At 45.9% G+C, this 24207-nt stretch overlaps 1 long non-coding RNA gene across 1 annotated transcript; it reads right to left on the reverse strand.

Moving 5' to 3' along the window:
• Nucleotides 1-313: 313 nt before the first annotated feature.
• On the reverse strand, nt 314-23958 carry LOC138581418 (uncharacterized). The gene is made up of 4 exons (XR_011304547.1): nt 23730-23958; nt 1663-1829; nt 1378-1517; nt 314-902 (listed from the first exon to the last, which is right to left on the reverse strand). It is a non-coding gene; the product is annotated as an uncharacterized lncRNA (long non-coding RNA).
• Between the last annotated feature and the right edge of the window lie 249 nt (nt 23959-24207).

The following is a 24207-nucleotide window of genomic DNA, read 5'->3' on the forward strand; positions in this document are numbered from 1 at the left end:
CACGGCCAAGGCTTTCCCAGGCAGCTTCTAATAGACACACGCTTCCTGCGTCTGCGAGGGATTCAGGCACTCAGATGAAGGCCAAACAAAACTGCAATTATCCATAGATCAGTGCAAACCCTCCGTTCATTAGTGATACAATTCATGCGTGATGCGTGAAAAACGCCACACAATCCCTTCCAACAGCGGCCCTACTCCAAGAGCATGCATTCTAGACCAGAGACAGTGTATATGTTATAGTGTATTTGTTTTATTCATTAGTCAAATATCATTATGAAAAAGAATTTACAAAAAAACACATGTACCACATTGACATATCATCTATTAAAAACCAGATCTAGAAAAACACATATCATATCTATAAAAATACATATCATATCAAGCCGGTGATCACATCTCACGCATCATTTCTCACATCCACTTTCATCCCCATTCATACAAACAACCAAACGTACTTGTATGAAAAAACGCAATTTTAATAATTCTGTTCTGTAGTCAGATCTCCCAACTACTGGGACTAGTTCCTTTATCTACTAAGAATGCATAGTTGATAATATTTTTCCTAAAAGTCAAAGATAGGTAAATGTTCAAAAAATGCTTTCTTATATGTCAATTACCACATTTTTGATAATATAAACCCAAGTTAAACCCAGCCTCTGAAAGGAGTGGGCTCTGTGGTGATGTCTACTCGAGTTACTCGAGTTTCGGCCAACTAGACAGATATATGCCATTCCCATCTAGTGCACCTCATCAGGACATATACGTTTTGAAAAAACAAACAGTTCTTATTGACGTAATTGAGCTTCATATGTAGAAAATGTCGTCCAATGTTCAATATCCAATTCCTTCACATTTGCAAGATTCTATGCTTCTATGGGTCAAATGTGTTACTGTGGAAGCCACTTGTACCAAGAAGGAGGAAAGAGAAGAAAGAGAGAGAAAAAACAAGGTTTTTTATAATCATTCTCTACAATGTCTTCCATGTTTAAAATATGTTCATGACTTCTAAACACTCAACTTCTAAAAACATACCACTGTCCCCTGTCTTGTCCATGCCCCTTCATAGTTTTGGGCATAGTCCAACCTGGGTCGTTACTCCCATGTTTAAACAAAGGAGACTGTGTCCTCTCTTTGCAATTCATGGAAGGATAATGTTGCTGAGTGCTGTTGAGCATCTTTCACCCCAAGTGCACCAGGCAATACACACATTTTACGAGACAAGGGTCTCTTAGATGGAAAACCACCCCACTCTCTCATCTGACACCACTGCTAAATCAATTTGATGTATATTTCTAAAAGGTTCTCACACGCAAGGTGAACCCTGACTTGATAGACCTTCTCGAATCCCGCTAGGTAAGTAATTCAGTGTTATCTCACCCATTGTATTTCAGAGAACACTGTGCACAGCTGTGCTCCAAGTGTGTTATGCTGACTTTAATTGGATATTCTCCATATGAATGTTCTATCCCGGCCACGGCGATGATGAATTGCTTCTTTATTGAAGATGCTGTTTATATCTGTTAATGTAAATACATGCACGCAATATAAGGATATTGTGTCAATTTTTTGGCTAATGTCATCTATTAAAATTGCCAACGCCATGTCCCTGCATAAGGATATGGCACAATGTACCACTCTAAATGCACAAGCATCATTGTTTACCTTATGCATATGGCCCATTTCCTCCATACGGATTTCGCCGAGCCCCTTCCTTGATCGGGTCCAAGACAATTCAAGGGGTTGTTGGCCTCAACACATGTTCCCCTTGTGATTCTCCGAGTGGACCCCTATTCCACTTCACTCCCCCGTGCTGCGTGTGTCTGCAGGCACTATAAATAGACAGAGGGAGAAGGACACAAAAGCAAAAAGAGCTTCAGGGACAAAACAGAATCACAATTCCTACTCCTTAGGCCAAAAAACAGAGAGCTGCCCAGACTCCCGCCGGCCATCATACCGCCGCGGGGGCACTCAGAGGAAGGCAGCATAATCAATGGAATTTCCCGCAAAGTTCCGAGCAGGAAGCATCGCCCGTGAGCATCTGTGCCCGCACAATGCTGACCACCACCGTCTTGGCAGAGGCCTCGCACTTCGCCATTCTTATATGTGTGATTTTCTTCAGGCAATCAGGGTGGTGAGTAGAAAAGTTAGTACACAATGCCTTCACTGTTCGTTTTTTGTTTTGTAAAATGTTATCATCTTCTTGTTTAAAGTCTCTGCGAACATTGTTGAGTGTGACAAATTAGATAAGTGTCGTTTTGATACATCACACAGGATGAGGTTTGCATGCGCCAGAGGATTATTTTTTTTATCTTAGAGTATACATTTTTATTGAATACCGAACTGTTCTGACACTAGACTTAGTGAACCTATCATTTCTTCTTTAGAGTTAAAGCACGCCCGTTATGTTTCAGGGAAGTCGCAAATGTATGTGGCTTCTTGGCATTAAGACAAAGTCACCCATTTTTTAATGGCTTGGGACTCTTGTGACAGTTGATAATTCATATTCCTCATATTCAAATTCAAATTAACAAGAAAATGTTGTGAGGTGTTATTTTTATTAAAGTTTTGACATTGAGCGAATGGCGATCAAACAGATAAGGAAAAAAGTGCGTTGGTCTGTTTTATTTTGAACAGGGAAAATAAAGTCCCTTTGAATGTGCTTAGGGGGGAATAGGGATGCCTTAACTCCCATAGGAAACAATTGAGGACCTGCCTGGCAGTGAAAGTGTTTTAAAACGTGCTCACAAGAAGCAGAAGTGAGCCACCGCCATTTATCATGTTTTTATCGATTACAGCATTTACAGAATGCTCCAACAAGTTTCATATAGCGGTGTAGTTTGTAACACACTTGAGGTAACTGCTGGACCCATATGCAGGCAACCTTACCTTAGTTGTGCTGGGATGTGGGTGTATGCCTGGTCTACCCACGCCCTTACCATAAATTATTACACCACAACATTTGGTCAAGTGCTGGCAATAAAAAGGCTGTAGGTTTTTATCATTACAGATATTGTTATGGAAACATAAACAATATTTGCATATCAGTAATCATTTATTACTTTTGGGCACTGGGTCCTGAGGTTACCTCCTCAGGCCCGTGCCGCCTTCTTTGTCCCACGACTTGTTGTGGTCACCGTACGGTGTCCTGGTTTTCCTTCCATTGTTCTTCTCCCTTTTCTAGGGTGGGAGGGTTTGCGGACAAGAAAAGGAGAGAGACGCTGAGTACACAGCGAACTCTCTAGCTGTGTGGGTCCCCGTGCAGGGTGCACAAACAAGCTTGTATCTTTCTGAGCTGAAGCATCTCCTTATATAGGACCCAAGGCTGCCCCTGGGTCTTTGTAGTGCATTTGTGGAGGGTGTGAAGCCAGCCGGCTTGCTGCTGACTGTCTGAGCCCCTGAGGGCGGGGGGGTCCTCTTTGTTGTTCCCCTGCCTGGCTGCTTGCTTCCCCTGGGTGCTTAGCACCCATTTGTTATTGTGGAAGGGTGAGGTGTTCTTTCACACCTCACCCTTCCTGCACTTAGCAAGGTGGAGACTGTGTGGCTGGTGGATGAGATGGGGGAGCTGTGCCCCTGGGAGATGGTGCTGCCCCTCTCTGGGGCCTGCTGCCATGGGGCAGCAGTTACCCAGCCTCGCTTGGGGATGCCCGGCAGCATTGCCCATAACTGCTGGACCCATATGCAGGCAACCTTACCTTAGTTGTGTTGGCATGTGGGTGTATGTCTGGTCTACCCCCTCGCTTACCATAAATTATTACACCACAAAATTTGGTCAAGTGCTGGCAATAAAAAAGGCCGTAGGTTTTTATCATTACAGATATGGTTATGGAAACATAAACAATATTTGCATATCAGTAATCATATATTACTTTTGGGCACGGGTCCTGAGGTTACCCCCTCAGGCTCGTGCCGCCACACACAGGTGGGTTATCGTCTGCCTGTGTTCCCCCAAAAGTTAGGTTATATGCAGCCTTTGGTAGCTAAAGTACTGGTGATTTCTCTATAAAGTTGTTCCATGCCGTGACCCGATAGATCGGTGCCATCCTTGTGGAACAGATCGGGGTCACCTAGTGTTATGGCCGGGTGTTTTATGAAACCCAATCCTCTGGCTGTACAGAATTTTTCCAGGCCTCTGTTTAATTTTCTCCTAGAGTTATTGACTGATTTGTAACAGGCGCCCCCCTGCCATATTTTTCTAGGCAGGATAGTTGAAAAATAGATTTCCGTGTCCCTCCAATTGTGTGCAATGCCTGATAGCGAGGCACACATTTCTTCGTATAAGGTTTTTCTGCCCATGCTTACCAGGTCATTACCCCCTAAATGTAATATCAAATAATCCGGAGGATCTCTGTAGGCAAATAGGTCAGCTAGTTTGTCATGGGTGTCCGGCCAGTGGAGGCCTCTGTAGCCCCACCATGATGCGATAGTGTTCCCGAAAGCTGGGCCATCTTTAGTTTTTCCTCGGCCCAACGCCCCGTCCTGAATACAAATGAATGTCTGACTATCTAGGCTGATTTTAGGGGTGGGTCCCGCTGCAATGTTGTTTCAGGAATGAAAAATGTTTGTGTGAGAAAAAACACAAGGTGATGGGGGGGGGGAGTGGCAGAACTATGTTAGTTCCGGTCTCATGTATCTCTTGTAACAATCGGACTTCTACTCCCCTATATTCTTTACTTGTTGGGAGGCCAGACCTCCTTGCCATGCTGAGGTTGCTGCCCCGATCCGAAAAGAGTGGGTGCCGAAATCCTTTGGATTCCACCCGGCATTGGCGATTGCTTTCATCAGCACGCCTTTAAATTGATAGTGACTTAACGCTGTTGTGTCCCTGTGGATTAGGAATTTCCCCCCCATCTTGGGCCGTTGTGCATAATACAGGTTAGTGATACACACCGGGCAATTTGGTGCGTCATCAAAGCTGCAAATGCTAATGCACCTTTTTGCACCGGATTTGGATTGTTGTATTTCTATGTTAACACTGTCCTGTCTAACCCTTGTTTCTATCATGCCTAGGCCATTGTTGGCTTTTGTGCTGGAGGCAATGAGTTCCCCCACCCGGAAAGCCTCAAAATAGGCAAGAAAGAATGCCGTTTTAAATAGTAGTGTTTCATATGGGTGGGAACATATGCTGTCCAATAGTGTTGCTATTTTTACTAGCTTGGCAAAGTCTAATGGGCGCCGGGTATCTACCTGGGGTGCTTCTAGTTTACCACAACCTTTCATTGCATATGCAATTTAAGTGCTTTGTGTGGGATCTGAGTCGCCCCGTAATTTTGAAAAATAACATATTGCTTCGAGGTGTCTTTTCACACAATCCTTTTTAAACCCCTGATTGTGCGCCCATTTTAAGAAGATTTCTATATCTTTTATTGTAATCAATTCGACATGGTTTAAACCATTTGTTCTAAAAACCTTTTGCAATCACTTACTGTACTGAGCTGTAGTGCTGTTTGCCAAGGCTTTCTCTGCCATCTTTTCTAGGACCCCCTTTGCAGGATTTGTATTGTCTGTGGGCAGTATGCTGCTGGCACTTGTTTTTAAGGTGCCTGTTTGTTGGTGTGCATCCCGGTCTTGGCCCTCGGGCGCAGGTGTTGATGTAGATTTTTCTAGCTTCCCATTATCGCCCAGCCTTCCGCTGAAATCAGTGTCATCTTTTCTTGGGCGGGAGGCGCTAGCTCCCAGAATCGTGTCCACTGAAAGCAAGATAAAGCATTGGCAATGTTATTATTTGCTCCAGCGATGTGCTTTGCTTTGACACAAATATGTTCATGCAGTGTGACCGTTGTAATTGCTCGTAGCAGTTTGAGCACCAAATGGCATTTAGTGGTTCTTCTATTCAATATTCCTACCACAGCCATATTGTCACACCAAGCCATGAGTTCCATGTTAGCCAGCTGCCTGCTCCATATGTGTATGGTTAGCCAGATGGGGTATATCTCTAACAGAGTGATGTTTTTTGTCCCTCCTGCTGAATGCTAGGTCTCGGGCCAATGCCCTGCCACCCATTCAATGCCCAATATTGCTCCGAAGCCTTTGCTCCCTACTGCATCTGTGAAAAGGACCCTTTTGTCCCCTGTGTTCCACAGCGTGCTCCAAAGTACGGTTCCGTTGTAATTTCTGAGGAAATTCCCCCATATTTGTAGGTCCTCCTTCACTTCTTTACCCAGTCTAATGTGTAGGTGGGGTTTGGTGCATGTTCTGGTTTTGAACTCGAGGCTCCTGGAAAATACCTTGCCCTGCGGAATGATCCTGGCTGCAAAATTGAGGCTGCCTGCCAAATGACTATAATTCTCTTACTGTACACTTATTCTTTGTGCTTAGTTCTTGGATTTTCCCTAATAGTTCAACTATTTTTGCTTTTGGTATTCTGCATAGCCTGTCTATTGTGTCTATCTCTATTCCTAAAAAGATAATGTTTGTGGATGGTGTGGTTGTCTTTTCTGCAGCTAATGGGATGCCCCATTGTGCAGCCATTTTTTCTAATACTTTGAGTGCCCTATAACATTCTTCCGAGATGATAGCCCATCACCATGAAGTCATCCAAATAATGGACAACCCTAGTCCCTGATAATTGTTTCTGAAAGGCCCATTGAAAAAATGAGCTGAATTGTTCGAATAGTGCGCAGGAGACTGCGCAACCCATGGGGAGGCATCTGTCCACATAAAGGGGGTAATTCATAGAATTCGGTGCACAAGTGGCGCATGCGGCTGGTGCACAGAGTGCGTGTGCGGCAGTCTGCGCCAGCAGCGTGCGCCAAAACCCATTTCGGCACACAGTGTATTCATGGATTTATACATCCATAAGCAGCCGTGGCCCCAACCCCGCCACATGCCCCAAAAACATCGCACAAATCCAGTACATGGCGCAAAGGCCAGTTGACCAGCATACAGCCCCCCAACCACGAAAACGCGTGTAAAACTCCCCGCGCACCCCTCCGAATACACGTACCCCGCTCGCGCCAGGCCAATTGCGTGTAAAACTCCACGCACACCCCTCGGAATACACAGACCCCGTTCGCACCAGGCCAATCGCGTGTAAAACTCCACGTGCACCCCTCGGAATACACGTACCCCGCTCGCGCCAGGCCAATTGTGTGTAAAACTACAAGCGCACCCCTCGGAACACACGTACCCCACTCGTGTCAGTTAAAATGTATGGGAAAAGTCCCCCCTGTGGTGTGGGCTAGCAGTGGGGAATGGGCAGGGTGAAAAGGCTGCCTGTGGGGCATGGGGAGGGTGAAAGGGCTGGCTGTGGGGCATGGGGAGGGTGAAAGGGCTGCCTGCGGGACATGGTCATGGTGGATGGGCTGGCTGTGGGGTATGGGGAGGGTGAAAGGGCTGCCTGCGGGACATGGTCATGGTGGATGGGCTGCCTGCGGGGCATGGGGAGGGTGAAAGGGCTGCCTGCACATATTCCGGGGGTGCGCATGCAATTCCACACGAGATTGGCCTGGTGCGAGCGGGGTACGTGTATTCCGAGGGGTGCGCAGGGAGTTTTACATGCGATTGGCCTGGCACGAGCATGGTATGTGTATTCCGAGGGGTGCATGGTGGAGTTTTACACGCGATTGGCCTGGTGCGAGAGGGGTACGTGTATTCTGAGGGGTGCGCATGGAGTTTTACACGTGATTTTGCAGTATTGGCCCTCTAGGGTGTGCCCTTCCCCCCCTCCCCATGCCCTGTAGGCAGCCCACACCACAGGGGACCACCCTACACCCCTGGGCATGCCCCGCAGGCAGCCCATCACCCCAGTCCATGCCTGCAGGCAACCCATCATCCCTGAACATGACCCCGCAGGCAGGCCAAATGGCACCATGCACTTGGGAGCCCATGTCCCCCACCCCACCCCAGTGACGGGCACCTGCCAGCAGGCCCTGACTCATGACCCCGACCCCACCCCCAGTGACAGGCACCTGCCAGCAGGCCCCGACACATGGGCCACCAAACAACATGTCATAACAAAACAAACCCATGGACTTAATGCCAACCCAAATCGACCCTGCCCCTCAGTACAAGCACACAACCATCCACTGCACCCACACCCAAATTACCCATGCCATGAGAGTCTCAAAAGAACCAGCATGGCCATGCATGAGTGTACACCAGAGCCACACAGTGGCAACACATGACTGAGGAAATGCTCATTGTTAGGCAGAAACCTGTGCAGTTCCCTTGGGGACCATTGCAAAAGATTTAGGACTACAGGTGTTGGCAGTAAACCCACTTGGTAGCAGTCTGTACCACCCAGATTTACCTGGTAGCTGTGGCTGAGCAGTCACACTTCCCTCAAGAAGAGTTAGGCAGTATGCAAAGTATACACAATAGGCACTCAGATACAATAGCGCAAGCAAACACTGACCAGAGCTTTGGAATCAAGGTATATAATTATTTATTTAAAAACACACTTATTGAAACACTCCAGCACTATTATTGTACATCACTCTAAACACAGTTACTATTATTATATATACATTCCTTATTCCTTATCAGACAAGTCTTAGTTAACACCACTTATTTCCAGACAGAGGTGAGCGCTTAACTATAGATGGCACTCCAATAAATTAACGAAAAAGGGAGGGAAAAAGGCAGAATGTAGGAAAATACACCACACTAATACTTAGGAACTCTTAAGCAAGGCAGGAAAGTCAAAAGTTACTTGTGAGCCAAAGTCCATCGGTCGGGCCCACTCTTGGAGAGAGCAGGGCATAAATGCACCCAAGATCACACAATGACAACAGGCTTAAAAAGTCTTGCAGGGAGTTCAGAAAGGTTTTAGTTAGGTTTCAGAAATGTTTAGCCAGGGTCTCCCAGGCTAACCCAGGGTCGAAAGCCGGGGGCTAAATCTACCCCGTACTGTTGGTTGCAAGGGAAGCCAGGCGGAACACGGTACCTTATGTGGAAAGGATCCTCCAGTGGGGGCAGTTGTTCCTGGCAGCGGTTGCAAGTCACGGCGTCGTCGAGAGGAAGAGAAGATCTCGACGTGGAGGAAAGATGAAGGTCGTTGCAGGGAAGAAACCAGCCGCAGAGTTTTCCGGTTAAAGGTACTACCCTTTGATTCGCAGTAGTGGTAAAACGTGGTATCCCGGTTGCCGGGGTGCTTGGCACAGGCAAGGCGGCCACGAGATGCTCCAGGAAGCGAAAAAGGAAGCAGACTGGTTATCCCCACCAGTCGAAGGAAGAAGACTCTCCGGGATGGAGATCTCCTCTGTTGTTGGGAAAAGTAGTGAGACGGTTCAGCAGGGCTCCACCGGTGGTGTCGTCGTAGCAGGTCGGCTCAGCTTCTCCCTCGTCGAATTCTTAGGTCCTGTGGCGACTTCTGAAGTTCCAGTCCCCAAAGCCCTGCTTTTATGCAGAAAACCCCCATTCACTCAGCCTAGCTGTCACTCAAACATGCTAAGTGGTGAGCCGGCCGGCTCACCACTTGGGCCAATCAGGACGGAGTGCGACTTGAGTTGCCTAGGCAACTCAGTCCAGGGTGCCTAAATCCCCCTCCCCCCCGCCTAAGTACCCCAGACAGAGGGGCACCACGTTGGAGGGCTTCTGTGGAGAAGCCCGCCAAAAAGTGGAACAAAGAGCTCAACTTGGGTTGGAGTCACAGAAGCGAACACAAACGCCATTTTAGAACCGAGTTCTGGCAAAAAATACCAACCGGAGAATTAATATTAAATAAATAAACCGGCGGTATGTTCGAGGCTATAGGAATTAAATAATTAAAGTTGGTAGCCTCGAACAATGGGAAATCCCATAGGGATATATTCGCGGTCGAATATAAAAAGTAGTATCCACTGCCACCAGCCAAAACTCGATCAGGGGGGACGGAGACGTGTCCCCTCGACTAACAGACCCCGGGGCAATCAAATTGCCCCGGCCAGTAGGTCCACAATATGATGTTTTGTACTAGTTCTGTTCAGAATTTGAGACTAGTAACGTCAATGGTGGCTTTACAGGCCCTGGGAGACAGTAGTCAGTCCCAGGGTATGGAGTCTATACTGGGGGGTCACTATGACACCCCTGTGTTACTGCACTGAGGGTGCTGTGTAACACACATCACAAAAACACATGAAGCCCTATGGAGTAAAAGACCCCATAGCCCATTAAACACATCTAGAGTCAAAGAGACACACTCAAATCATGTCCAAGAGTGAGGGTAAAAGAGTCTCACTCTTGGCAGGAGAAAAAAATAAACCCCAAAAAATCCAGCAAAGCTGCTGGGGGATACACTAGGATAGGAAATTCAGCCTAAACAGAGAATTCTCCCTAACACTCATAGAGACATGCACTAAACCAATGACAGTATACCACACCAATAATGAAGGAATATGAAATGTATTGAAAAAGGTAATGAAATAACAAAATGAAAAATCAAATGTGCAAATAAAGAAATAATGAAAGGAAAAAAAAGAATCAAATAAAACTAAATAAAACAAAAATCCACAACAGGAAACTACAAAAGTGGTCCATTGCCATTGTCCATATAAAGTACATTAAAATAAATAAAAAAACATTGATCCATGGGAAGTTCAAATAACAAAATTATGTACAAGTCTTGAACTATTTACAATGCAAGTCATAAGGGTCCATGATCCCAAAAGAAAAGGAAACCTACCAAAAAACCTATCCAAAAAAACTATATAGATAAAGTGGAGCAATGTCCATGAAATCCAAAAAGAATTACTAAACAAAGGAAACCTAACCCTAAAGAACTATGTACAAAGGCGGCGGGCAAGTCCTACGGCTCACTCTTCGATGTTCTGGGCCAGGGCATCATCGAACTCCTCTTTAACGTCCTGGAGGCGGGGCTCTCCCCTGGCCTGAAGGTCTCGCAGGGATGCAGTCATGGCCTCCTCCAACTCCCTGCGAGTTGCCTCGAGGCACTGAGCCTGTCTCAATGCCCTGTGCATGGAGTTCTCCGCCCTGACCATAGTGAGCCGTGCCTCCTCCGGCCGCCGCCGCTCTGCATCTATCTGCTGGCCCAACCGCTGCCACACAGAAGACACTCCCAATCCAGGGTCCTCCTGCCCTCCGGCCGATGCCTGCCCCTGTGATGTTGATTGCCTCGAGCCATCAACGCTCCCACCTTGAGCCTGCTGCCGCCGTGCATGTGCCCTGCCTGTCGATGCTTGCACATCCTCCTATTGATGGGGTCCAGTTGCTGGGGTGGCCAGTTGCTGGACCTCCGACTCGCAACTGTGGCAGGGATGTGTCCTCCACCAGCCTGGCCGCTGGCTTAGGGGTAGCTCCACATGGTGCCCAGGTGATACTTGGGCAGGAAGATGGCATGGAGGATGACTGGCGCATAGGGGGTTCAGTTGAGGGAGTCACTAGAAGATCCAGCACACGGAGTAACCCAGCGCTGGTGACCTGTCCTAGTAGGCCGACGCGGTCAAAGAGGCATTCGAAATGATGTGCATTGTCCAGACGAGAACCCTGCACGTCATCCCGAATACCAATTTGACGCAACGCCAACCCAGCTAGGACATGCTCAAGCCGGTAGCGAATTTCCATGTCCGCAGGGAGAGGAAGGCCAGTTGTTGTTCGCGCATCCCCTCCCTGATAACAGGTCTGGACGAAGGCATCCCTGCTGGTGCGGGATGATGCAGTCACAGAATAGGGGACAGGATTAGACACAGGCACCTCCGCGGTGGCCTGTGCTGCCTCCTGTCCCTGCCCCTGGACTTCACCACTAGCACCAGTGGAATCCCCCCTCCAGGCCCCGTGCGTGGCCTTCCACAGCCTCCTCCTCAACCTCCTCAACCGAACCCCTCACCAACCTGGATGATTCTGTGCCATCTTCGTGCAGGCACCAAATAGCAAGGCACCTGGCCAGCAGGCAGGCAGCAGCAGATGGATGGTGGGAGTCTGCTCAGGGGTCTGGGGGGCAGTAATTCAGCTTTCAGGGCAGGAGCGTGTTCTTCTGTGTGTTGTCACGTGGCCAGCTTGATACGGAGTGATTTGGCACGTGAAAACGTGAATTCCGAGGAAAGGCCCTTGGTGCGTAAGCACGTAGGTGACGTAACGTGCGTGCAGGCGTTTCCATGGCAAGGGTTGAAGGTCCCACGTGGGTTTCCATCGCTCTGTACGTGCTTTTTGTGGAAAGCCGTGCGTGTATTTTCCAGGCGTTGGGGTTCACACTCGATTACTTCACAGTGGCTACAGTGCGTACTTCTTCTTTTGGCATGGGTGTTGGCTGTGCGTTCTTCTTCTACACGCAAGGCAGACAGTGAGTCGCACACAGTATTTTTCATAATGCGGGTGTCCATGTTAGTCGCATACCCCTTTTTTTCCGGGCATACTAGCCTGCGTGTTGATCACGTACACATTTTTTGTGTTCCTGGCTGCCACAGCGTACTTTGTGTGTTTTTTTACACGCACATGGGCTACAGGAGTCGCTTATCTCTTTTTCTTGCTTTTTTGGGATGCCTGTGCGTTGCCAGACACGTCATTTCTCCTAGGGGGCCGCAGAATGGGATATTCATCGTAGCTGTATATACGTGTTCGTTGTTTGCGCACACTTTTGTAATGCGCAGGGGCGCTACCACCTGTCTTCGTGTGGCGGATGTGTTTAGGCCTGTGCGTGTCTTTGGCTGTGCGCAGGTTTCCCCTATTCGATTCCATGAATGCGTGTGGTTCGCGTGTGTGTGGGTGTTCTGTGTACTTCCCAGCAGTACATCCCCAGTTACGCCCTTATTTTCACACGCTGTTCCCCACTCTGCGCGTTCCACCCCATGTTCCGCCCCCTTTTTGGTGTGTACGCTAATGTTGTGCGCTTTTGCTGTGCACGTCGCGCATGGCGTTCTAGATGTTGCAATGATGTGTGCGCCCGTGTGTGCCACGCACGGATTTGGCGCACATCCCGGGGAAAACACACGCAGGCCCTTCCATGAATCGCACGCGTGCGCTTGCTTTTTCACGCTTGCGCCAGCTTGCGCCATGATTTTCGTCGCACATTTGTTCCATGAATCGGCCCCAAAATGTATTATCAAAAGTGAAACCTAGCCACTGCTGTGAGTTTGGGTGGACTGGTAGTAACCTGAAAGTGAATTCAATATCTAGTTTAGCCATCAGGGCTTTCTTCCCGCAGTCCTGTATTAGCCTTAAAGCCTCCTGGAATTGTGTGTAGGTGACTGCGGATTTGGCGGGGGGGTGCCGTTGTTGAAGGAGTGTCCCCTGGGATATGACAAATGGTGTATTATCCTTATCTTCCCAGGTTCTTTTTTGGGTACCAGCCCTAAGGGGGACACTAGATAATCTGGGAATGGCATTCTTTCCCAAAGGCCTCCAATTCGGCCTAACTGTAGCTCTTTTCTATTTTCTCTCTTACTACCTTGGGGTTGTCCCTAGCTGATACCAGGTTCCTGGGGATTTTTTAGACCCTTTTCCTTTGAATGGAATGGTGAACCCTTCCTTGAAACCCCGCTTGATTGCTGAGCTGATTGTTTTGTCAGGATAGATTTCCAATGCTTCATTAAAATTATCTGGGTTCATAGGGGTTCTGCCAGCCGCCAAAAATGGGGGGGTTGAGTTTTCATTGCTCTTCGTGTTTGGTATTTTTTTAGCGTAATCTGGTGCAGCTGCTTGCTGGGTGATCCCTGTTGCAATTGGCAGAGCTATGCTTATACCAGCACTCCTTTCCCCATGAGCATTGATTCTTCCGATAATTCCTGCATGGGATAGTGGATTTTGTGGCGTGGTGGGTTTTAGTCTGGTTTTTCCAAAAGGGCTGCTCTTCCTTCCTATGTTCATCATTTTCATTATTTCCGTTACCCCTTGTGTATTTTTTGTTTGTTTGTCTTGCAGGCTGCTTGGGCAACTTCCTCCTCTGATGGAGGCTCGGCGTTCAAAATATATAGGTCATTCTGAACCTCATCCCATTCTATTGCTGGTCTTTCCAGCATGTTCCTTCTGAATCTTATGTCATATGCTAGTCACCTCTTCCCTTTGTGGGTGGTTTTTACCTCCCTGATTTTATCCGCATATGCACATAGCTTTATTCCCTCACCCGGGAATTTTTCCATAAAGATTGTTGCTAAAATGGCAAATGATTTTGACCAGTTGTCCCAGTTATGTTCTACTTGGGCGTTCCTGACTAGGGCCTCATCCTCAATCTTTTTGGGATCCCTGAAAGCATCCTTCCCTTTGCGCTGGGCCTCGATAAGCAAGTATATTTTAATTAATTCTTTAGCCCAAATGGCCTCTTTGATTGTTATATCAATATTCCAAGTCAGGGATTTTTTGTACCTATTAAGTATTTCTGTTTGAAACGATTTCAATTTTAACTCTAACTGTGCACTGCTAAACATCATAATATCTGTGGTGGCTGTTATTGCATTGCTGTTATTGTCTATTAAGCCTGTGGTGTTTCGGGTGGGCGTAGCCCATGCTTTTAAAGGCCCTGTTGGTTCTGGTCCTGTTGGCGTGGCACCGCAAGCGGAGGTCCCGTGTGGGTTGTGTGCTCTATAATTACTGTCAGTACCAGGGGTATGTTCAGACCTGGTGTCCTTTCTGGCTCTTTGGGGGCCTGTTGTTTGTCCCTGATCTCCAAATGGCTATAGGTGAAAGGGTCGAAATACAAAGGATCGAATGACATTTTTTTGAGTCAAAAGGCCTGTTAAAACAAGGGTTGAATGCATTTTTTGTATTTTTTTGTGTGGGGGTTGCCCCAACCCCTGTTTTCTTTAAAAAAAACTTTTTTTAAAACTATATAAAAAAATTTAAAAACCAAACTCGAACTTTTTGTCATTCGATCCTTTGTATTCGATCAAATGACTGGACACCCTCCAAAATCATCTGTTGCATTTCTTTCATATTTTCAAACACTATTGACATTTCTCTGTTCTGTTACCTTTCTTTGTAGTCTCATTTGTCTTGCTTCTCTTTTCCGGGGTGGGGGGGGCTGTCTTCCTCCCCTGGTGGGGTCAGACCTTCCTTTGGTTGCCCATATAAATTCTCTCTGACCCATTCCCAATCAAAATGCTTGGCTGCCTCGATTGCTGCCTGCAGGTGTGGTGATCTTGGTTTTCTTGCCACTGCTTTGGGCTCCTGGGCCTTTCTTTTTGGTGCCATGCTTTTTCTCCTGTTTGAAATAAACAAACTTCTGTTAACTACGAATTGTACTCTTTGTGGGAGACCTGTTTTTTAGGCTGTTTAGTAACAAAGGGTCCAGAATTGCCTACCTAAATGCTTGACCTGTTGTGACAGTAATGACAGAAAACACATTTGAAGAAAACTGCCCCCTTTGTTATTACCCGTGGTAGGTAACTGCTATGTGGAGGCCTGCAGCTATTTGTTTTGTTTTCTGGCCTGTGTGTCTTTGGTGGGGCTAAATTGGAGGTTCCTATTTTACCTTGTGGTGTAGTCTTTTTAGACATGGAGCGTTCTGACCCCGCTTTGTTTTTCTCTTCATGATTTTAATGTGCCCATGTCTCTGGCCTGCTTCCCATTGTAGCTAAAATATCTGTTTTATGTAATAAAAGAAAACCTCCCTTTAATCGCGCTGTGCCTTTGTGACAAAATGTGTACATAAAATTGAAAAATGCTTCTTTCTGACTCCGTTAGCGCTCGAAATTGCTAGCGCCCTTGCTGGTTTTTAAAAGATTTTCGTGCCCATGTGTTCCGACTCTTCCAGTTCAATGTTTAGCTTCGTAGCCTCCGATCTGCTTTTATAATGTTGGTAATGACTAAAATTCTCTGTGCGCGTTTAGTGATTATTCGTGTTGCCCTGCGTTGGCTTGCTTCCAAGTAAGTGTAAAATTGTTACATATCTGTTCCTGGCCAGCTGCGCGCCTTGTTGCTGTGCAACCACGGTGCACTGGGAGCTTTTAGCTTACTTGCAGAAAGAATGCACGGCTTGTGAACACTGCTGCCCGTGCCTGGATCTCGTTTTCTTCTGAAACTCTCCTGCCAGCTAGGAAAAAACATCTGCCCCATTCCTCGTAATTTCTTCACCTTCGTTTATTGTTGTTAACCGCTGCACGGAGCGATATATTCTGATCAGGGTAATGTTCAACTGTAAAACGAAATACTAAAGACACTGTGTGTGCGGCGAACTTTGATGAGGGAAAATGAAAAACACTGAGTGCACAGTGGATTTTCAAAGAAAAGGAGATGCTGAGTACAGAGCGAACTCTCTAGCTGTTTGGGTCCCCGTGCAGGGTCCACAAACAAGCTTGTATCTTTTTGAGTTGAAGCAGCTCCTTATATAGGACCCAAGGCTGCCCCTGGGTCTTTGTAGTGTATTTGTGGAGGGTGTGAAGCCAGCCCCCAGGCCGGCTAAGTGCTGACTGTCTGAGCCCCTGGGGGGGGGGGGTCCTCTTTGTTGTTCCCCTGCCTGGCTGACCTTGCTTCCCCAAGGTGCTTAGCACCCATTTGTTATTATGGAAGGTTGAGGTGTTCTTTCACACCTCACCCTTCCTGCACTTAGCAAGGTGGAGACTGTCTGGCTGGTGGATGAGAGGGGGGAGCTGTGCCCCTGGGGGATGGTGCTGCCCCTCTCTGGGGCCTGCTGCCATGGGGCAGCAGTTACCCAGCCTTGCTTGGGGATGCACCGCAGCATTGCCTAAAAACCTTTTGTCTCTGGAAGAGTCTCTGGTAGGCAACTTGAGGTGGTCCTGCTGATGATAAACCTAGACATTGCCTCGACTCGCCGTTGTGCAGAAATATCCAGCGATATGTGGTGGTATTGCATATGTGCGCCAATGCAGTAGGTAATGACTGCAGATCCAGTTTCATAGGACTGAAGTCCTGTTTTATGGGACGTTCACCCTCACATGCAGTGACTCCCTGTTCAACCGTCACAGTGTCGGGAGGAAACTTTGAATTCCCCAGGGATCCACCGACCGCAGGATGCAGCGCTGGTCAGGCTGTTTGGCGCAGGCATTCCTCAAAGCTCCAAGCTCACTTGCAAGTGTTCCAGGATTCAGAAGTAAATCCATAATTCCTGAATGTATGGGATCCTATAAGAGAAATCTCAGTTCCTGGGTGTTGTGGCCTATTATTGTGGCAACATAAGCCTGTTCGCCGGCAGCACTGGCAGTGCCTACTTTATGTGCAATTGAGAACTAAGAATGTGCAGTGATTTTGATGCTTGATAGTAAATCACACATGTCTGCAGATAGGAACTTGATCCCAACTCCTGAATAGATTATAAGGTATGGAATATCAACTGGCCTAAGCATTGAATGATCCCCCACACTGCAAGGGGAGTAAATCAGGAAAACTGACCAATCAAGCCCAAATAACGGAATATGTGAGGCGGTCGAACTTGTTATTGGCACCCATAGATGCAATTTGGGGGGCGGCAGCTACGTTTTTGTTCACCAATGTGCTGTAGCAAAACATACACAATTATTTTAAGATATGTTATTAGAAACCAGAAGTAGAGTGCTCTGTATTAGCCGATCAACTCGGAGCTGCACATAGTAATGAAAACAATAATTGGCATAGGTATGAATTTTGGCTTTTACATAGTCATTTACCAGGCATGTGCTGCCCAGCTATTGTCATTGTATGCCAACATACTACACGTGGGAGTTGAAGGTGTGATTAAGATATTAAGATTGGAGTATTTTTGTATTTAGGCTTACCACTGACAGACAGTGTGATCTTGGGCAAGGAGCATATCACATTTTGCCTGGTTTGCTCAACTGCAATTATAGCTGCACAGCTGTCATGGCTGATTAACTGGTGAAGGTGCAGCCTGGTCCGTTGCTAGATGGGCTGGGGCCTGTGTTGACAGCTCATATCCAGTCAGACCGTACCCTACCCGAGTTCGCCTGTCTTGTGTGTTTGAAGTGTCTTTCTAATGTATGTGCTTCTCATGTGACCTAAAGTGCCTGTGCGAGGCTGCGGGTGGCCCCTATTCTGCAAGTGTTTGCCTACAGGCTGTGGTTTTACTGTGTCTTGAAGCGCCCCTCTTCGGGCTGTGCTTCTTGTGTTGGTTTATGCCTGTGGTCCCCACAGAACTTGAAGTTCTTGTCTCCAGGCTGTGATTCCCGTCCTCCTCTGTGCTTGCACTGCCTTCTTCCTTATGGCATTGCATTTTTAATGGCAAAGCCAATAGGAGTATGTTATGTGAGGCTACTGGCATACTGGCAGACCAAGCTTGTACATGTTTTCTTATGGTATCATTACTGGAATTAAAACCAGCATGAGTATGTTCTTATATGGGAACACGGCACATATTTGTGCAGCCACCATGGGCCACACACACAACTGCTAGTGAAGAATGTGGGGTTGTGGCAGGTGGTGTGGGAAACAAATGAGGGTCTCTCTCTCTGCATTCCTTGCCACACTCAATATGTGAGAGCTGTCTGAAATGCTTCAGAAAACTTCCAACTCCTGTAAATATATATTACCTGCTACAATCTCTTGTTTTTGTTGCTTGTCCCGGCAGGTATGACTGTAGATTTGCTTGGTTCTGGCTCAGTTTCTAAGGGTTGAATTTGTTGACACACCTTCTTTCATTTCATGCAACTGCCACATGTATTTTCTTTCCATTGCATGGCATCATTGGCCTTGGATGTCTGCTTACATTCACAGTAATTGAGTAAAATGAGCCTATACACACTTATATTAACGCTACATATGGTGATCCATTCTTGTATGACATGTATATCATACTACAGTGATATCATGACCATAATGTTCTTAGTACACTGAGAAACAGTGCTGTGTGAAGCCACTTCCTGTTTTGCCAAGGGGTAAAAGGTCATGTGCCATCACTTCCCATGATATCACTTGGGAGCAGGGTCAAATGACATCACTACCTGTGATGTCAGAGGCAAAGGGTCAGTGATGTCACTTGCGCTACGCCAGGCATTTTGACGTCCCTGCTGAGGCAGAACATTCTTTTCACCATCTGATGGATTGTTTAGGAAAACATCTGATTAGAAAGTCAGCTCCCTACAACAATGTCATGCCATTAGAGTTTATTTTAAGTGTACCATAATTCATGGCCCAATAAAGGTTTAAAGTGTTTGGGTATCCATATTACTAGGGACAGTACTCACATTTTGCCAAAAAATATTTGGATGAAATTAATAAAGAGAGGCATTATTTAGGACATGGGGAACATTGTATCTCATGTTATGGGGGAAGATTAATGCTATTAAAAGGACCTTCACAAATTGTTGTATATATTCAGTATGCCCCCACTTACAGCAAAGCTAATTTCTGAGATACATAAACAGAACACTTGCGATTACTACCAGACCACCAATGGTTAGGTATGTAATATAGGAATGGAAATGTGGTAACGAGGTTGCAATGAATAGAATACTTTTTTTTAAATTATTTTTATTTGTTTATAATCACTTACATTTTTACAAAAAAAAGCATCTGAAGAAATAATCATGGTATAATTTCTACAATTCAAGTTAGTTGGATTTCGTTACTCACCAACTTCAAGACCATTGTTTTACCGCAAAGCAGTAAGCTTAGTTTTTTTGGTGTGAAAGTCTCTACGCCAAACACACTAAGGGCTCAGTGGTACTGAAGGGAACGACCCAGGCGCTAATGGGTTAGCGGCGCCGTAAAAGGCTGCGGCGCCGTTAACCTATTAGCGCCTAATTACGAGGTCCCTTTGCGGGACCCGACCTTAACGGCTGGTTTAGACCAGCCGTTAAAGTAGGGACCCGCAAAGGGACCTTTGTGCTAATTATGGTGCTGCAATTTGCGGCACCGTACTTAGTGCCTTCCCCATTCCCATTGAGCCCTATGGGGCAAAAATGGGAATGGAGAAGGGCCATCGAGGAAGGGGGAATTACCGCCCACCAACCTTGTAATGGGGTGGTAATTCCCCCTTTCTCCATGGCGGAGTCGGTAACTTACCGGCATGGACCATGGTGCTAATAGCACCATGGTCTCCCGCCAGGGTCGTAATGAGGCCCCATATCTTTTACTACATATTGCAATATGTTTATCGCTGCTAGTAGCCATGAAGTTCTGTCACCTCCTATCAGTTTCCGCTAACATGACTTTTCGTCCATAAGGGAAAAGTTGGACAAGATGCTGTGCAAGTATTTAAACCGTATCTGACGGGTCCCTGGGAATGAGAGAAGCAGATGGCGAATGGTTTCTATGTTTGAAGGCGACTTACAAAACCGACAAGTGTTTGACAATGTATGGTCTCTGATGGCAAGTATTTATTTTGTTTCTAGCAAATTCAGCCGTATTCTCATTAGGAAGTTTTGTGCCGTTCTGCTCGGAAATAGTTTTATGTAATTTTGAAGGTCTTCCAATTTTTTTGTGTTCGGTGGAAGGTGGATTGTCAGTTTATTTTTCAGTTTATTTTTGTTGGCTGTTTCAAGAGTCGTCAGGCAATCAAGTTCTCTGATCTTCTTTAACACTTTTACTGGTTTGGTTAACAAATCCTCTTCTTCACACTCAACGGAGTGTCCTTTATCCGACATTTCCTGTAGAGCATTAGACTACTACAATTTATCGATGCCTGTAGAGAAAGAATACTGACACTCAGGCCTGAATGTCTGCTTGTAAAGTGAACATTGTGATGGATTTACTTGTACATCACAGTAGCAAACTGCACCGAATTTTGATGCTGAGACATTTAAGTGCTGGAGCCCAGAGACAGAGTTTAACTGTCATATTTTGCTGGATTTGCTTGTCTGTGACTAAACAATTGCATCTGTAAGCAGCACATTTGGTAAAATGCAGATATTTACTGGATATGATGCCTTCCTCCACAAAGCCTCTGCTGCAAATACACCTTTTTTATTTTTACATAACATTAATTATGAGTTCTTGAAATGTCATAACCTGCTTGGAGTTCACCTGTTTAGCGCCACTTGAATGTCGAAAACTGAAACCAAAACAATTTCTTTGACAGATTAACAGTCACTAAGGAAGCCAACTAACAACTTCATGCTAAAACAACACAGTACTGAATGCATTCTTAAGAATCGAATGATTCACAAAAACATATGTACATTTCTGGTCACATCAAACATACCTAGAAACTATGAAACTTGTCCTAAGCCATTTTATAACGCATTTGTGAAATGACACACCTTAAACACACGCATGAAAATCACACACCCCTATATTGGACTGGTCAATTGTTGCACCTTTCCCTCAATTCCTTACTAGTTCTGTTGGTTTTCCGATTTATGAGTAAGGTGTGCTTGCTTTACCGTTTTCCTGCTCCAATAAATCAGTTACCAAGCTCCTTTTAGGCTATGAGAATAGATGAGTTAAAATGCGTACTTCTTCGTTATTATTCATAACAGTGATGTGTAACTCCATTTTAGGAGCAACTCAAGGTGACCCTGACATCTTTTCTTCTTTCATCTCCTTATTTGATTGGCCTCTTAATGTAATCAGCTTTTGTTTTACTGCTGCCAGATCATTTTGTCACTTTTCTTTTTCAAACCTTGATTAGGTGTCTAAAATCCATACAAGACCCCTTTGACAGCTGCTAGTAAATATTCCATCCTTTCCATGTAATCTGGCATAGAAGTCCTTTCCCAAAAGGGCTGTTGTCCCTCCTCTCCACTTTGTTTTTCCTACTCGTAACCCATTTTCCCACATTACCCTACCATTATTATCTCAAAGGTCAACTGTATTCATGACCAAATTCGCACTAACTACTCTGACAATACAAGCACTGGCATTACCACTACAGACACCTTCCAATTGCACATCTGGGAGGCCTTTCCTGCCTTCTCCTTGGAGGAGGTAGTGGATGCAATTGCTAAACCAAAATCAGCTGCCCCTTAAGATCCCATACCTGTTGTGGTTTTGCATGAACTTCTTCCTCAGATAATAACTTATGTAACATCGGCGGTGAATTCCTCTTTTCAGCAGGGTTCTATTTTCTCAGAGCTGAAGCAGGCAATTGTTCTTCCACTTCTAAAGACATCTTTGCTGGATCCCACTGTATTGGTTAACTACCAGCCTATCTCTCTTCTACATTTCTTTATGAAACTCTTGTATCTTCCTTTCCTGAAAGTTCTAATGTGCTTCAATCCGGTTTCCGCCCTGGACGGGGAACCGAGAGTGTGTTGGTGTCAGTGATGGACGATTTTACCATATTGACCGATCAGGGTGGAGTGGGTGCTGTGATATTATTAGATGTATCAGCAACTTTTGACACCGTAGACCACTCCATCCCTCTGTCTCGCCTCAGTGGATCGTAGTCTGTCACTCCTTCTTTCCCCTTTTCTTTCACAATCTCATGCTTTATGTTGTGGTGTCCCTCAAGGCTCTGCCTTGTCCCCTATGCTCTTTAATATTTATGTTCAGCCTTTGGTTGCTCGCATCCGTTCTCGCTGCTTCAGGTGCTATGCATACACGGATGACACTCAGATTTTAGTTTGCTTAGATCTTAGCCAATGGATGGATTGTAACTGGCTTAAACTAAACGGGCACAAGACAGAGGTAATGGTGGTGGGTTCCCCCTCTAGGGCTTCTCTATGGACTTCCTCGTTTTGGCCATCATCACTGGGTTCTTTGCCTACTCCTGCTCTCTCAGTTAAGAATCTCGGTGTTACTCTATCATCTACCCCGTCCATGGCAGCGCAAGTGAGCGCTGTATGTAAAATGGGTTTTATCCTTCCGAAAATCCCCCATAAGGTCTTACATTTTTTACCAAAGGGCCTACGTTCTCAAGTGGTTGCCTCACTATCAGGTCCCAGCGCTGTTGTCCTGCAGGAGCAGATGAATAGTCCTCCAGACCCCTTAGTCTAGTATATCCAGCAGTCTAATCTCTTTTTACAACTACTGAACTGACAAGGCCGGAGTGAAAGGGGAAGTGGATTGAAAAAACACTGTCAGGCCTCCTTCTATAATCTCCAGCTTCAGGATCTCACCGGTTCTTTCTGGACAACCTGCAACAAAACATCTTGGTTAACATCAAAACTTATCTGACAAAACCTTCACTTATATTTTACTCCCTCCTCCAAGCTTTACCTGACTGCCTGCACTCTAAGCTTGGAGACTTCTCTTGAGTAAATATTGAATTACTTCTGTTCTGTCACTGTTAATGTTCTTGTTGCTTTAAATGAGTTCTCTAACTTCAGTCTCTTTTTACTTTTAGTTTGGTATTGAGTCTTTAGACTTTCTTCTCAGAATGACACTGTATTCCGTTTTGTTCTCCTTAAATTGTGAAGAAGGCTTTTAACTTAAATGTATGAAGTCTATAACTTAAAATCTCCCTAACGTGAGAGACTGCAAAATGTAAAACACTTTGGCACTCAACGTCTTAATTTTCTTGTTGCCGCTGCGCTCCCTTGACACTGACTGCTTTCCTTTCAGTCCGAAGACTTCTAGGACTCCCTTTATCCGACTCGCGTGCTTTCTAGCTGCGCGTTTTGCCAGAAACGGGCACCCAAACCTCACTTACAATCTCCTCTATTCATTCCTATGGACGCATAAACGCATTGCAGAGTCCTTTTCTCTAGGCTAACTATAAACATAGGGTTTCCTCGTCCAGAATGGAACCGTAATTGGCCACAGCAACCTTCAGACGGACACAAGCAGGGCCCACACTTAACATGTCCCTCAGCAGCTGCAGAACGCACACGCCACAATAGAGCTTCAGGTAAATGAACAGTCTTTTCACAATGCAGTTACTTTCTTAGTACTTAAAAATTGCTGTGTGCACAATAACAGTTCTTCTCATTACTTGCACACAGTTGTGTGTACTAAGAATTTCAGTGCTTCACAACTTGAATAGCAAACACGACAAAATTCACTTTACAATGTATTATCCAAGCACTTACCTGAAATGTGTTTTTCTCTGTAACTTGACTTCAAGATTTCTGGGCTTGACTGTAGACACTTTGTTTTCTTAGCGATTTCCTCTGTAGCTTCTCACAGGTGAGACTTCTCTGGTGCTTAGCTAGAATGAAAGTGAGTTTAGAACCTCTCCTGGGGTTCCAAACCACCTCACAATGCTCAATGACCAATCACTGCTGCACAGCTGAAACACCATCTTGGATGGGGACAGTATCAGATGTCTAACAACATAATTAAGGAAAAGAAGAATACTGACACCTTTGCCATATCCCAAGCCCCCTAATACTTAAGACATGCAATGGGAACCTGACACTCACTGATAAGTAGTTGCATTGATTATTGCAATGCCCTCTATTTGGCGCAACCTAAGGGCTTATTCCTGCGACTACTGCATCTGCAAAATCTTGCAGGGAGGGTGGCTACTGGATCCCCTTACAGAGCCCACCTCAGTCATGTGATTCG

Source organism: Ambystoma mexicanum, chromosome 3p, assembly GCF_040938575.1.
Source record: "Ambystoma mexicanum isolate Mex_15411 chromosome 3p, UKY_AmexF1_1, whole genome shotgun sequence".
NCBI lineage: Eukaryota > Metazoa > Chordata > Amphibia > Caudata > Ambystomatidae > Ambystoma > Ambystoma mexicanum.